Below are 15,256 nucleotides of genomic sequence, written 5' to 3'. Positions count from 1 at the left end.
GGTAGGTAACATTTTGGAGACAGTAGCAGAACATTTGGATAAACATAATTTAATAGGACAAAGTCAGAATGGCTTTACGAAGGGGAATTCATGTCTGACAAATTTGCTTCAGTTCTTTGAGGTCATAACGTACAGGGTGGATGAAGGGGAACCAATGGACATAATGTATTTAGACTTCCAGAAGGCATTCGAAAAGGTGCCACAAATAAGATTATTCCTCGAGATGAAGAATCACTGAATTGGGGGTAATATTCTGGAATGGGTGGTGATTGGTTATCTAACAGGAAGCAGAGAGTTGGGATAAATGGTTCATTCTCGGACTGGCAACCAGTAGCCAGTGGTGTTCCGCAGGGGTCGGTGCTGGGTCCCCAATTCTTTACAATCTATATTAACGATTTGGAGGATGGGACCGAGTGTAACGTATCAAAGTTTGCAGATGATACAAAGATGGGAGGGAAAGTGGAGAGTGAGGAGGACATAAAAAACCGACAGGGGGATATAGACAGGCTGGGTGAGTGGGCGGAGATTTGGCAGATGGAATACAATATTGGAAAATGTGAGGTTATGCACTTTGGCAGGAAAAATCAGAGAACAAGTTATTATCTTAATGGCGAGAAACTGGAAAGTACTGCAGTACAAAGCGATCTGGGGGTCCTCGTGCAAGAAAATCAAAAAGTTGGTATGCAGGTGCAGCAGGTGATCAAGAAGGCCAACGGAATGTTGGCTTTTATTGCTAGGGGGATAGAATATAAAAACAGGGAAGTATTGCTGCAGTTATATAAGGTATTGGTGAGACCGCACCTGGAACACTGCATACAGATTTGGTGTCCAGACTTAAGAAAAGACATACTTGCTCTCGAGGCAGTACATAGAAGGTTCATTCGGTTAATCCCGGGGATGAGGGGGTGGACATATGAGGAGTGGTTGAGTAGATTGGGACTCTGCTCATTGGATTTCAGAAGAATGAGAGGCCATCTTATTGAAACATATAAGATTGTGAAGGGTCTTGATCGGGTGGATGCTGGAAGGATGTTCCCAAGGATGGGTGAAACTAGAACTAGGGGGCATAATCTTTGAATAAGGGGCTGCTCTTTCAAAACTGAGATGAGGAGAAACTTCTTCACTCAGAGGGTAGTAGGTCTGTGGAATTTGCAGCCCCAGGAAGCTGTGGAAGCTGCATCATTGAATAAATTTAAAACAGAAATCGACAGTTTCCAAGAAGTAAAGAAATTAGGGGTTCCGGGAAGCGGGCAGGAAATTGGACATGAATTTAGATTTGAGGTTTGGATCAGATCAGCCATAATCTTATTGAATGGCGGAGAAGGCTCGAGTGGCCGATTGGCCTACTCCTGCTCCTATTTCTTATGTTCTTATGTAACTTAGAATCATAGAAGGTAACAGAAGAGAAACAGGCCAAACGGTAAAAAAATGGATCAAACTGCAATTATAGTGAATTTGAAACAATGAAAGGCAGTGGTGAAAATACCCAGCGGATCGGTCAGTATCTACACAAAGGACAGGGTAATGTTTCGGATACAACTCTTGAGTGGACCGAAAACAAAGGAAAACAGTTTTAGTGGAACTGGGAAAAGGGCAGATCGGAGGCGACAAACAGGAGTTCGAGGGAATTTCATGAGTTGACTGAACTGGAATGTCCTTCAGGAAATTAAGGAACTGAGAGGTGACAAAAATTCCCTGCGGAGTAAATGAGAGACATTTCAAGAACAAAAATGTTAAAATGGTGAAAATGTCAAAGAGCCGAACAGGGAAACGAACCAAACAAACTGTGGAGAGCGCGAAACCGAAGCCGTGGAGGGTTTTATTCTCCCCCATTCATCACCGGGGGTTAATACTACCTTCAGCGGACTCACAATCCGGGCAGTAGAACTTGCGGAGGAGCGTCACTCCCCGGGAGAGCACTTTAGGAAATTACATGCCATCAGCCCATAAAATGCTGTCAATTACTTTTTAATGGAATCGAGGTAAATAGAAGTGAAAATGTGGCAGGGTTGGAATGGACGGGCGATCTGACACCACCTGCTGAAGGTGGAAATCTCGGCAATCGAGTCACAGAGTCATGGTAAAGAGGAGCAGGAGTAGGCCATTCGGCCCTTCGAGCCTACTCCGCCATTCAATAGGATCATGGCTGGTCCTCGATCTCAATACCATATTCCCGCTTTTAGAAGTTTTTACAGTCTGCTTTTTTGTTCCATGCAAGTAATCTATATTTCCCTCTTAATCAATGTGTCTGTGCGCAATATAGCGCTGATATTACTGACTGTATCTGTGCGCAGTATAACGCTGATATTACTGACTGTATCTGTGTTGCTTGTCGAGCTGATATTACTGAAAGTGTCTGTGCTCAATATAGCGCTGATATTACTGACAGTGCTTGTCCTGAATTTGGAGCTGATGTTACTGACAGTATCTATGGTGATACTATACAGCTTAATGATGACAGTATTTGTGAGAATTATAGGGTTCTTACACTGACGGTGTCTGTTTTGATTCCATAGCTGGTATTACTGACAGTATCTGTGCTTAATATAGGGCTGATATTACTGACTCTACCTCTGCTCAATTTCGCCCTGTTATTACTGACAGGACCCCTGCTCAATATAGGGCTCATGATTCTTGCACTATCTGTGATGATGAAAGAGCTGGTGTAATAAAAATATTCATTCAATTACATAGAATGTTGCAGCTCAGGAACAGCCCACTTTGCCCAACAGGTCTTTGCCTGGATTTATGCTCCACACGAGCGTTCTCCCACACTACTTCCTCGCACCCTATCAACTGATATTTCTATTGCTCGCCCCCTCACGTATTTATCTGTCTTCCCCTGAAATGCATCTGCACTTTTCGCCTCAACCATTCCATGTGGTAACGAGTTGCACATTCTCACCACTCTCTGAGTAAGCTGTATCTCCTGAATACTATCTTGGATTCATCAGTAATATTTGAAATTCATGGCCTCTAGTTTTGGACTGCCCTCAAGGGGAAACATCTTCTCTCGGTCTACCCGAAGGAACCCCTTCCGAATATAAAAAAAAATCGATCAGGTAATCGATCAGTCTTCTCCTTAATAGAGAAAATAGACACAGCCTGTTCAGTCTCTAATGATATTGTTACAGAAATAATGCATTAAACAAGTAACGACAGGAATGAAAGGAAAGCAATGCCGGACAGGAACAATCCAGGCCATAATCTTCTCCCTTAGGACCGGATTAATGCAGGCAATCTCGGCACAATAAGAACATAAGAACATAAGAAATAGGAGCAGGAGAAGACCAATCGGCCCCTCGCGCCTGCTCCGCCATTCAATAAGATCATGGCTGATCTGATCCTAACCTCAAATCTAAATTATGTCCAATTTCCTGCCCGCTCCCCGTAACCCCTAATTCCCTTTACTTCCAGGAAACTGTCTCCAAATATAGAGCACAGTTTAATTCTGACTGGACACAGGTTGGAACAGTGGGTCTGTTTACTAAACTATATTTAACAAAGTTTATCTTCGATTCTCTCGCATCGATTATCTGATCTTAACTACCCTGGAATTCTGCGAAGTTCACCACACGGACTGCAGCGCTTCAAGAAGGCGGCTCACCACCACCTTCTCAAGGGCAATTCGGGATGGGCAATAAATGCCGGCCCTGCCAGCGATGCCCACATCCCATGAACGAATAAGAAAAATAAAGAACAGATGGAGCTCAGCCTTAAATAAAACCAACCAGTCACAGCCCATTTGGTTCGGGTACAGTGCAGACACATCCGTCCGAGGAGAAAGTGAAGCCACCCAAAGCGAGACTTCCATGGATGACTAAAGGGATAGAACTTAAAATTAAACAGGAAACGGAGGCTCATGGCGAATATAAGGTTCATAATACAGTTGAGAACCAGGCTGAATACAGAAAGAAGAGATGAGATCTAAACAAAAGGTAATAAGAGGAGCAAAAAGACAGATTCAATAGTAACTTTCAAAGGGGAATTGAATAAAAAACTTGAAGGGAAAAATTTACAGGGCAATGGGGAAAGAGCAGGGGAAAGGGACTAATTGGATAGCACTTTCAAAAAGCCAGCACAGGCATCGAGGGCCGAATGGACTCTTCCTGTGCCGTAATTACTGTGATACTACGATACACCCATTTAAAGGCAACGTTCAAACCATCCAGTGATGAAGCCATTGTGCAGAATTTATGGTTAACCTTCACATTCACCAAATGCCGGAATTCATAATCCAGCACATAAACGAACATAGGAACAGGAGGAGGCCATTCAGCCCCTCGATTCTGTTCTCCCATTTAATTAGATCATGGCTGCTCTGTACCTGAAATCTATTTACCTGCCCTTTATCCATTTCGCTTGATAACCTTACCTAAAAAAAACTGCCGCTTTCAGTCTTCAAAATTTCAGTTGACCCAAAATCCATAACCTATTGGAGGATGGAATTCCACATTTCCAGTAAACTTTGTGCGAAAAAGTGCGTCACTATTTCACTCCTGAACGGCCGAGCGCTAATTTTAATATTGTGCCTCTTTGTCCTGGACTCCTCCATCAGAGGAAATGCCTTCTCTGTATCTAATGATTGTGAGGTATTATATTTTGGTTCGTAAAAAAAGGGTCACATACTGCTTGGAGAATAAGTGTCTAAATAGGGTTGAGGAGCAGAGGGTTCTGGTGGTACAGATATAGAAATCACTAGCTGTAGCGATGCAGGTTAATAAGGCCACAAAAAAGCAAATCAAGCACTGAGTTTTTTCTAGACTTGTTAAGCAGAGAAGTTAAGTTAAGTTTGTACAGAACCTCGATTAGGCCACACTTGGATTATTGTGAACAGTTCTGGCCTCCATATTATAAAAAAGGATATAGAGGCACTGGAGAAGGTGCAAAACATAATTACTTGGATGATACCAGAACTGAGAACGTATACCTGTCAGGAAAGATTGAGCAACATGGGGCTCTTTTCCATTGCAAAAGGAAGATGGAGTGGTGGCCTGTGAGAGGTCTTTAAGATGATGTAAGGGTTTGAGAGTATAGACTTAGTGAACATGTTTCCACTTGCGGGAGAAACCAGAACTCTGGACCATAAATATAAGATAGTCATAAATAAATCCAATATGGAATTCAGCAGGAATGTTGTTAACCAGAGAGTGGTTGGAATGTGGAACTCACTACCACAAGGAGTAGTTGAGGCGACTGGCATTTAATGGAAGTTAAATATCGTCATTGAGGCGAAAGGAATAGAGGGGTATGCTGATAGGGGGAGATGAAGGGAGGAGGTTCGTGTGGAGCATGGACCTTTTCTGCCGAACGACCTGTTTCTGTGCTGTTCGTTCTTTAAAATTCTATATAATTGCTTGTGGAATCTTTTATCATTTTTGAAATTTCATTTAATGCACTCTGACTACATGTGTCTCCGGCCCGAATGAATCTTCAATCCTTGTCAACAAACATGGGCGGGGGGAGGGGGGGGGAATAGAGAGAAATGGGGACATATCGCAATCTGTCCCTGGGATTGATCACGACAATACGCCCCTCGGAATTATCACCACGATCTGTCGCTGGAATTGATCACAACAATCCGTCCCTCGGAATTATCACCACAATCTGTCATCAAAATCTTTCTCTCTTCGGAAACTTCCAACCCGGGGAGGGGCTATTTATTACTGTCTGTGAAGCCCCTCAAAATGAGGGCAATCCAATCTTTATACCAGGAATGGTCCATTCCGGATTTAGCAATGTAACTGGTGTATCTGCTGAATTTTTACTGTGATCAATTTAACTGTTAAAAATCAGTACTCATTCCCACATTGAATGAGGTGATTGATGCTCAACGATAGTTTAATTCGGCGGTTAAATGGTTAATGTCCTCTCTTGCAGAAACAGCCTCTCCTCAGCTCACTGACGAAACACCGGCTCTTGGCCCCAGGGTTGAAGCGCAAACATTAGAAAATCGATGGGTCTTCAGTAAACAATGTGCCTGATGCAAATATAACAATTTATTTCTAACAAAGTATCTGTTTTACTGAACTTCCCTGGAACAAGAAGAGAAAAAGTAAAATTTACAACTGACTTTGTTCACAATTGACTTGGCGGCGAATTGTCAACCCGGTTCGATTTGATTCAACCAGAAAGGCCGCTCCCTGTTCTGAAACAAATGAGGAATGTTTGTGTTGAAATCCATCCTGTTGTCTGGAAGCAGCTTTCACGGAGGGAGAAACTCTGAATCTCACATAACAAGGATCAGATCAAATTCCGAAGTTGTGAACTGCTGAAATGAAGCAAAGAACGTGTGCTCGATTGATTACAATGAAATAATAAGGATATAATTTGCAAAATCTACACGGACATTGCGGGACTGAAATTCCTTGCGGTATCAAGGTAAGGTTAATACAGTGTTAATTTGTTTTTTAATTAACTTTATCTGCCCATTCCTCTTTTCTAAAGCCGATTTCCCGCGGTCAGATATGTTCCCTGGCATCGGGAGCTCTCTATTCCTCGCGGATGGAACAATTCACTAATTGTTCGCTCAGACACTGAATGAAGGCCCGCTATTTCACACAGCGAATTTCAGGGCTTATCCCTTCAAGGACCCCACCAATCTCCCCACAGACACATTTTAAAGCGGTGACAGGACAGAAAGCCTGAACACGAACTCTGGAGATTTACACCATCCTCGTCGAGCGGTGCCTCCACCCCATGTTAGAATTTGATATTCAGTAAACAGGGGTGGGAAACTCTCCGTTCTCACTCTGTATGCATTTATTTTTAACTGTGACACTGGCTCTTTTTACTCACTGAGTTGTTTTGTGCCCGGTACAAATTATTGAACTGATCAAAGACTGATCGAACACACAGTTAAGCTCAGGAAAGGGTTAACACATTCGCAATGGCCGATTATTGCTCTCTGCCGGGCAACTGGAAAATCAGCCCATGGTTTCCCGAGGCCGGACTGAACGTGATCCAATGACAGGATGGGAGCAAAGTAGGAGCGAACAATTATTCCTGATTAATTATAATTAATTCGTTCAATGCGAATTAGATGGGCGAATGGAGCAGGGACTTCTGTTTTCTCTAAAATATATTATTGAGGATGTTATTTGTTAAACTGGCTCAATTGAAGAAAGAAAGGCCGCTCCCTTCAGACAGAAACAAAGTTCAGGAATGTTTTAAAGGGAAACCTGTTCAGGGCTGAAACCATCTTTCACACAGATCTTTGCTTGCTGATCGTTAATCTTGGTAATTTGAAATTATTCTTTTAATATCAACAGTTAGGAGGGTCCGATCACAAAACTTTAAATTTAAAAAAAAACTAAATTTACCAGCAGTCGGTAGCCCCTTCACGAATCTTTATATAAAAAGTAACTACTGAAATTAACAACAGATTGGAGAGTCCATCAATAATCCATACTTAAAAAGTAACAACTCAATTTACCAGCAGGTTGGAGGGTCCATCACTAATCTTTATATAAAGAGTAACCAGTTACATTACCAACAGTGAGGATGGTCCATCACTAATCGGTATATAAAAAGTAATTACTTAAATTACCAACACTAATTTTTATATAAAAAAGTAACTGCTGCATTTCCCAACAGGTAGAGGGTCCATCATTGATTTTTTTCCATCGAAAGTAAACACAGAAATTACCAACAGTTAGGAAGGTCCATCACTCATCTTTATATAAAAGGTAACCACTGAAATTACCAATATGGAAGAGAGTCCAACAATAAACTTTATATAAAAAGTAACCACTAAGATTACCAACAGGTAGGAGTGTCCATAAATATTTTTATACAAAAGTTACAACTGGAATTACCAATGGGAAGGAGGGTCCAGTCCTAAACATTATATAAAAAGTAACGAATGAAATTACCAACATGGAGGAGGGTACGACAATAAACTTTGTTTAAAAAGTAACCACTAAGATTACCAACAGGTAGGAGTGTCCAACACTATTTTTTTTTAAAAAGTAACAACTGGAATTACAAATAGGAAGGAGGGTCCATCACTAATCGTTATATAAAAAGTTACTACTGAAATTACCAACAGGTAGGAGCATCCATCACTTATCTTTGTACAAAAAAATAACGACTGAAAATGCCAACAGGTCGGAGTGTCCATCACTAATTTTTATATAAAAGTAACAACTGGAACTACCAATAGGAAGGAGGGTCCATTACTAATCTTTATTTAAAAAATGTAACCACTAATGTTACCAACAGGTAGGAGTCTCCATCACTAATTTTTATATATAAGTAACAACGGGAATTACCAATAGGAAGGAGGGTCCATCATTAATCTTTATGTAAAAAAGTTACCACTGAAAATGCCAGCAGGTCGGAGCATCCATCACTGATCTTTATAAAAATAGTAACTAATAAAATTACCAACAGGAAGGAGGGTCCGTCACAATTTTTTATATAAAAAGTAACTACTTAAATTACCAACTGGTATGAGGGCCCATTGCTATAATTTAAATAAAAAAGTAACTACTGAAATTAACAACATGGAGGAGGGCCCATCATTAATTTTCATATGGAAATTAACCACTAAAATTATCAAAAGGGAGGAGGGTCCAACACTAACTTTTATTTCAAAGGTTGCTAGTGAGATTACCAACAAGTAGGAGGGTCCATCACTAATCTTTATATATAAAGTAGCAAGTCAAATTAACAACAGGTAGTAGGATCCATCACTATTCTTCATACAAAAAGTAACTCCTGAAATTGCTAACAAATGGTGGGGTCCATCACTAATCTTTATACAAATTTAACCACTGAAATTAACAACATGTAGGAGGTCCAACACTAATCTTTATACAAATGGTTACTACTGAAATTACCAAAAGGTAGGAGCATCAATTACTTATCTTTATATAAAAAAGTAAGAAGGAAAATTACCAACAGGGAGGGGGGTCCATCACTAATCTTTATATCAAAAGTAACTGCTCAATTGCCAACACGGAGCAGGGTCCATCACTAATCTTTACATAAAATGTAACTACTGACCTTACCAAAGAGGAGGAAGGCCCATCACTAATCTTTATATAATAAGTAACAACTCAATTTAACAACCGGTAGGATGCTCAATCAGTATTTTTTTTCTAAAAAGTAACTACTGAAATTAACAACAGGTAGGGGGATCCATCACTAATCGTGATATAAAAAGTAACGACTGAAATTACCAACACGGAGGAGGGTCCATCACTAATCTTTATATAAAAAAAGTAACGACTGAAATTACCAACAGTTAGAAGAGTCCACACTAAATATATACATATAAAGTAACAATTAATTTAACAACAGGTAGGAGGGTCCATCACGAATCTTTAAATAAATAGTAAGTATTGAAATTACCAACAGGCAGAAGGGTCCATCACTAAACTTTATACAAAAAGTAACTTCCGTAATTACCACCAGGTATTGGGTGCATCACTTATCTTTAATTAAAAAGTAACTACACAAACTACCAACAAGGAGGAGGATCCATCACTTATCTTTATATGAAAAGTAACAACACAAACTACCAACAGGTAGGAGGGTCCAGCACTAATCTCCACATACAAAGCATCGACTGAAATTACCAACAGGTAGGGGCGTCCATCATTAATCTTTATATAGAAAGTAACTGTTGAAATTACCAAATGTTAGGAAGGTCCATCACTAATTTGACAAAAAGAGTAACTGCACAATTTAAAATTGTTATTACACTAGTTTCAGCGAATAACTTGAACTATAGTTTGAAGAAATTACTTACTGAGATTAATCGCTTTTACATTTCCACAGTGTGGAAAGGATAGTACAGTGACTGATAGTTTGATTAGTTGCTCTTGCCTGTGTGCACACACAGAGTGAGACACGCGCAAAAGTGGAGAACTATGATTGTAAAATAGCCGTCGAATCTACAACTTATATAATTGTGGTGCTTTCTGAGATTGTAATACCCCTAAAATAAATCCAAAAATAAATGTGCAGCACCTGTTTAAAGTTACACAATTCATAACATTATACATTGGTGTTAATATTCGAAGAACGGTTTAAAATTCCTCACCACCTACAGTGCTCATTAGTCAGGTGCTGATACCATGAGAGATATGGTAACTATATGCAAATGGTACCACCAACCAAAACACATCTCCATGAACATACGGACAATGTCACTACCCATCGAGAGTAAAGAAATCACACCCAGCTCCATTTGGGTTTTGCAGATAGATATCAGGTGCAAAAAAATCACAGAATTTAACATCAAAACTCAACAAATCAAAAAAATTAAAAAAACAAATCTGTGAGTAAAATAATACAATAGCGCCAGACTGGGTAAAACTGAATGAAGGATCATTTAATTCATCACCTCGCTCCATATCGCCCTCCAGAACATTCACTTCCTCAGGAATAAGTCTGGTGCTTGCCTGCAACGGAAGTAAATCTTCCCAATTGGTGCTCCCAGTGCAGAATCTCGGCCGTCTGGAACTGGGTTCTGGAAATCAGCGGGAGTCATTCGGTTTCACTGGGCAGCTGTCTGTGCCGCACCTGATTTGGAGAGTTGATCGTAACAGTCGGGAAATGCTCGATCCTAGAGCTAACAGCTGTTGTACTGATGGGGAAGGAGGGACTTGATATCACATTTAACAAGGCAACGTTCCTCCCTCTCATTTTAATATTTCAGTCTAACCCTCCTATTAATATACTTATTACAGAGCATCACAATCTTGGAACGCCTGTCACCACCATGGCTGAAGGTCCAAACAGGGGAGAAGAACCAACATCTTCAACAAGAATGAAAATAGACACCGGTAGGTTCAGAACAATCTTTAAAATATCAATTGTGTCCTGATAAACGGTCCAGATCATGAACAAATTCCTGTTGCTCAAACAGGAAGAAGAAACCGAGCATATAGAGTGCAGATAAAACAAAGTGAGTGACCATCTACCGGGCCAGTGCAGTCACAGTTGGAGGGATCTCAGTACTGGAACTGTCCAATAGACACCTGATGTTATGGACTGTAAGGCGGACAGAAACAATGACTCAGATTGGTCTTCCTGAGTAACAGTTTGAAACAAGGGAGCAGTGGGAGGCAGCCCGAGTGGGAGAGAGGTGAGAGGCAGGTGGGGCACAGGAATAGGAAAGCGAGAGTAGTGCGAGATTCTATAGTCAGGGGAATAGACAGACTCTTCTGCAGACCTGAGTAGGTCCAAATGGTAAGTGGCCGCCCGGGTGCCAGAGGGATGAACTTCCTGAAACAGGTGGGACCATCTTTGGAAAGGAAAGGAGAGCGGAAAATAGTCATGGTCGGAACCAATGACACGGTTGGAATTCCGTTTATAAAGGGAACATTAAAATTTGAGCTCCAGACTAAAAACCAAGGCCTCAGGGTGGTGATCTCCGAATTGTTTTGCACTGGGCCCTCACTGAGGACAATATGAGGCAGGTGAATATGCGGCTGCAGGGCTGGAGCAGCGGGGAAGGGTTCATGCATATGGTGAGTTCAGGGAGAAAGGAAGGGACGGTTACGATCTGAACCAACCAGCAAAAACGATTTGACAGACTGGGTATATGGAGCAGTGGGAGGGTTTCACCTGATAAAACTGGAGCGTGTGAAATATCCGGATCAGAGACTAGAGAGTGGAAATAATAAAACTGTTGGAGCAGGAACAGAAGATTTATGAATTCTTGAAAAGTTATTCGCAAGACAAAAGGAAGGAGGCTTTTGAAGTAGTGACAGAAGATGTAACTTGATATCTAAAAATAAAAAACAACGAGAACGTGTCAACATTCCAATGAATTGGAGTTCAGATTGTGTGTTGTGTCAGTGAATCTAAAAATCATCCAAACACGTTTGGAAAGTCAGACTCATGAGCGATGTGATCCAGTATGTATAAGACAGGGCTGGATTGCATGAACTTTTTTGGGAGATGCAATATTTCCTTCAATTTCTAAAATTGATGGCAGATGTGAAAATGTTGGTTTCAAAGAATCAAAGTATCACAGTATCAAACTATCTACAGTAAACGTATTCCATACAAAGGTGTCGATACAGCATCTTCAGCGAGACTGAGGAGGATGTGGAGCCATATTTCGAGACAACTGTGGAGAAGGATTTGGCTCTGAATTTAATAGCCGAGGTGGATTATTCACTGAGCTCAGAGAAAACGCACCCGAGGCTGTTAAAGGAAGTCAGAGAGCAGATCGGAGGGACTCTGACCACCATTTTTCAAAACGCACAATTTTTAGAACACAATTGTTAATGAAAATATCCAGGTGGACTAAAAGAGTCCAAGTAATGTCTGTGTTAAAACAGGGAGAATGTTGCAGTCAGATAAATTGAGACCAATTAGACAACGTCATTTGTGGGCAAACTTCTCGAAACTGAAATTTCACATCGAATTATGTATGATTCAGTCAAGGCTGGAACGGATTAACTGTAGATATTTGACATTGTATTTGACCAATTTGATACAGCTTTATTGAGACGTGACTATATCGATCAATGGATTGTAAAACCTGCGGTATATATGGGTTTTCAGAAGGTATTTGATAACGTGGCTCACAGGAGGCGGCAACCGTTTGGTGTAAGAGGAAATGTAACCGCCCGGAAGGAAGGTCGATCATGTTTTTAGTTTTCTCCATTGTTGTTCACAGACCGAACACTGCGATCACTGAGGCCTTGACAAAGTGTGACGGTTACCAACTGTTTTAGTTGACGAAATTCTGTCGGGACAGACCAGAACAGGCAGTTGAAGAAGGGGTGGACGGAGTCAGCTCGTTGTCAACATACGAGAGGCATTTCAGTGGACAAGAACATCGGGTAAGTGGGAGGGGATCGGGATGAGTTTGGATTATTTAAACATCACAGAACTGACAGGATATCAGAACTTCGAATCATAGAAGGTAACAGAAGAGAATGGATCAAACTGCAATTATAGTGAATCTGAAGCAATGAAAGGCAGTGGTGAAAATACCCAGCGGATCGGTCAGTATCGGTACAAAGGACAGGGTAATGGTTCGGATACAACTCTTGAGTGGACCGAAAACAAAGTAAAACAGTTTTAGTGGAACTGGGAAAAGGGCAGATCGGAGGCGATAAACAGGCCTTAGAGGGAATTTCATGAGTTGACTGAACTGGAATCCAGTTCAGGAAATTAAGGAACTAGGAGGTGACATGAAAATGTCTGCGGAGTAAATGAGAGACATTTCAAGATCAAAAATGTTAAAATGCCTAAGACCCGAACAGGGAAAATAACCAAACAAACTGTGGAGAGCGCGAATCCGATGCCGTGCAGGGTTTTGTTCTCCCCCATTCATCACCGGGGGTTAATTCTCCCTTCAGCGGACTCACAATCCGGGCAGTAGAACTTGCGGTGGAGCGTCACTCCCCGGGAGAGCACTTTAGGAAATTGCATGCCATTAGCCTATAATATTTGGTCAATTACTTTTAATTGAATCGAGGTGAATGGAAGTGAAAATGTGTCAGGGTTGTAATGGAAGGTCGAACTAACACCACCTGCTGAAGGTGGAAATCGTGGCAATCGAGTCATAGAATCATAGTAAAGAGGAGCAGGAGTAGGCCATTCGGCCCTTCGAGCGTACTCCGCCATTCAATAGGATCATAGCTGGTCCTCTATCTCAATACCATATTCCCGCTTGTAGAAGTTTTTACAGTCCGCTTTTATGTTCCTTGCAAGTTCACTCTCATAATCTATTTTACCCTCTTAATCAATCTCTTTGCTCGTTTTTGCTCAATTCTAAACAGCTCCCAATCCTCAAGCTTACTACATTTTCTGGCAAATTTATGTGACTCCTCTTTGGATCTCATCCTATCCTTATTTTCGTTGTTAGCCATGGTTGGGCCCCTTCTCCTTTTGTGTTTTTTGCCAGAACGGAATGTATAACTGTTGCAATTCATGCATTCGTTCCTTAAATGTTAGCCATTGCCTATCCACCGTCATGCCTTTCAATGGAGGTCCCAAATCTATCATATCCAACTCACTCCTCATTCCTTCGTAGTTTCCTTTGTTTAGATTTAGTCCCCGAGTTTCGGATTGCTCCACTTCACTTTCGATCTTATTGAAGAATTCTATTCTGTTGTGGTCACTCTTCCCTAAAGCACCCCGCACAATAAGATTATTAATTAACCGCTTCACAGTGCACAATACCCAATCTAGGATAGCCTGTTCCCGAATTGGCTCCTCAACATACTAATCTAAAAAAAAACATCTCGCACATACTCTAGGAGTTAATGCTCCAAAGTATTATTGCTAATTTGGTTTGGCCAGTATATATGTAGATGAAAGTCACCCATGATTAAGTGGGGATTGAGGGATATGGCGCCTTGTTGTCTATAGGTGCTTGAGGGATAAGGGAGGTAGTTTTGGAATGAGGGATTTTTTGTGAGCATGGGTAGGTTGGGTTGAGTGACATGGGGAGAAGGTGTAGAGGTGGGGATTGAGGGATATGGGTAGAATGTGGGTAGGTGGGGATTGGGTGCGTTGGGTGCGTTTGTGTGATCTGTGGAGATGGTGATTCGGTGCGTTTGTGGGATACAGAGGGAAGGTGGTTGGGGGGGGGATTGTGGACGATGCTGAGAAGTTGCGCAGATGAGATTGAGGGATATGGGGTTAAGGTGCGTTGTGTTGCTTGAGGGATATGGGGATGTGGTTAGTTGGGATTGACTGACTTGGTGAGAAGTTCGGTGGATGGGATTGAGCGATATGGTGAGAAGTTGGATAGGTGGGATTGAGGAATAAGGAGATAATGTCGGTAGGAGGGGATTGAAGGAAATGTTGTGAAGGTGGGTAAGTGGGGTTGTGAGATATGGTGAGACATTGGTTAGGTGGGGATTGAGAGTTTAGGGGAGAAGGTGGGTAGGTGGGGATTGAGGGATAAGTGGGGAAGTTGGGTAGGTCGGGTTTGAAGGATGTTGTGAGAAGGTGAGTCGGTGGCATTGAGGGATATGCGTAGAATGTGCTTTGGTGGGGATTGAGTGATATGTGGGGAAGGTGGGAAGGCGGGGATTGAGGGATATTGTGAGAATATGGATAGATGGGGTTGATTCATGTGGCGAGAAGGTATATAGGTGGCTTGGTGCGATTGAGGGATATGGTGAGTGTTTGGGTAGATGAGGATTGAGGGCTATGGGAGGTAGATAGGATGGATTGAGTAACCTGGCCAGACGATGGATGGTGTGGATTGAGCAATATGGGGAGAAGATAGGTAGGTGTGAGTGAAGGTTATGAGGAGAAGGTCATTAGTTTT

At 41.6% G+C, this 15,256-nt stretch overlaps 1 long non-coding RNA gene across 2 annotated transcripts in view; it reads left to right on the top strand.

The window, feature by feature from the left end:
- LOC137313857 (uncharacterized) overlaps window positions 1–15,256 on the top strand; it is a 118,620-nt gene that overhangs the window by 92,094 nt on the left and 11,270 nt on the right. For both annotated transcript variants that reach the window (XR_010961097.1, XR_010961098.1), the window contains exons 10-12: window positions 5,881–6,381; window positions 10,701–10,796; window positions 12,644–12,809. This is a non-coding gene — a long non-coding RNA (uncharacterized lncRNA). The remainder of the gene's footprint in view (window positions 1–5,880; window positions 6,382–10,700; window positions 10,797–12,643; window positions 12,810–15,256) is intronic.

This window comes from Heptranchias perlo, unplaced genomic scaffold (genome assembly GCF_035084215.1).
Source record: "Heptranchias perlo isolate sHepPer1 unplaced genomic scaffold, sHepPer1.hap1 HAP1_SCAFFOLD_49, whole genome shotgun sequence".
Lineage (NCBI taxonomy): Eukaryota > Metazoa > Chordata > Chondrichthyes > Hexanchiformes > Hexanchidae > Heptranchias > Heptranchias perlo.
The sequence above is the reverse complement of the archived record's forward strand: the minus strand, read 5'-3'. Positions and strand labels throughout refer to the sequence as shown.